The sequence below is a fragment of the Branchiostoma floridae genome, unplaced genomic scaffold (genome assembly GCF_000003815.2).
Source record: "Branchiostoma floridae strain S238N-H82 unplaced genomic scaffold, Bfl_VNyyK Sc7u5tJ_378, whole genome shotgun sequence".
Taxonomy (NCBI): Eukaryota; Metazoa; Chordata; class Leptocardii; order Amphioxiformes; family Branchiostomatidae; genus Branchiostoma; species Branchiostoma floridae.
The window spans coordinates 1,292-2,304 of record NW_023365821.1 but is presented as its reverse complement, the minus strand read 5'-3'; positions in this window follow the sequence as shown (position 1 = coordinate 2,304).

The following is a 1,013-nucleotide window of genomic DNA, read 5'->3' as shown; positions in this document are numbered from 1 at the left end:
CCCCCCCGGGGGGCGAGATCACTAGCGTTTTCGCCCCCCTTTAGCGTTTTCGCCCCCCCCCCCCCAAGAGCAGCTGGTTATTACTACATATTACAGGTGCGCTACCTGGTACTATACTGCACCTGGGGATTAACGTATATGGTGTGTTACCTGGTACCTATATGGCACCTTATTACCGTACCGTAAGATGTCATACCTCGAAAGTCGATACTATATTGTTCGGTGCAAACATGACATTGAAATGAAAAAGACAATTTTTGCAGCTGAGGTGGCATAAAAACAGTGCTACTGCGAACGTATAAATCAACACCGTCTATGGTACGGAATACGTCAGCTATATGTTTTCAATTTGTCACAGTGTTTTCTTTCTTGTGCTGGAAACATTTCCAAAGCACTAACAAAAACACACGTACGTAAATAATAGTTTCTCATTATAAATACTATCTACGCGCAAGTTGATATAGCTGTTGCTAAATGCTACACAAACACTGGTAAAGTACCAGTCTTAAGAAACACGGGTAAATGCATCAGTTCCTAAATACTAGACAAAACACTCATGTTGGAGGTGAAGATATCCCTTGGCCAGGTGCATATACCAAAATGTGCGTTATTCTAATTAATACCTAATATTTGCATAATTAATAAAGACATTACATAGTTCTTTTGTGGTCACTTCATGGTAGAGACTTCATATGGGAGATATATAGGTTGCTTGAGGACAGGTGAATACAATGAAATACATCTTATGTCAAGACTCAGGTATATGCAATAATGGGAATACAAGCCTGATGAACCCTCCTTGTCTGAAACAAGTTCAACTATCTTATTACCATGTAATTACGTTAATATTGATACTATGAATGGAGTTATGTATCAAACGCATGTACTTATATCATTCTGAAACTGCATTTTGTGATTTATACCAATCAACTTCTAAAATGTCATGTAAACCCGTTTTTTCTTGGGGGGGGGGCGAAATCGCTAAAGGGGGGCGAGGTAGGGGGGCGAGATCA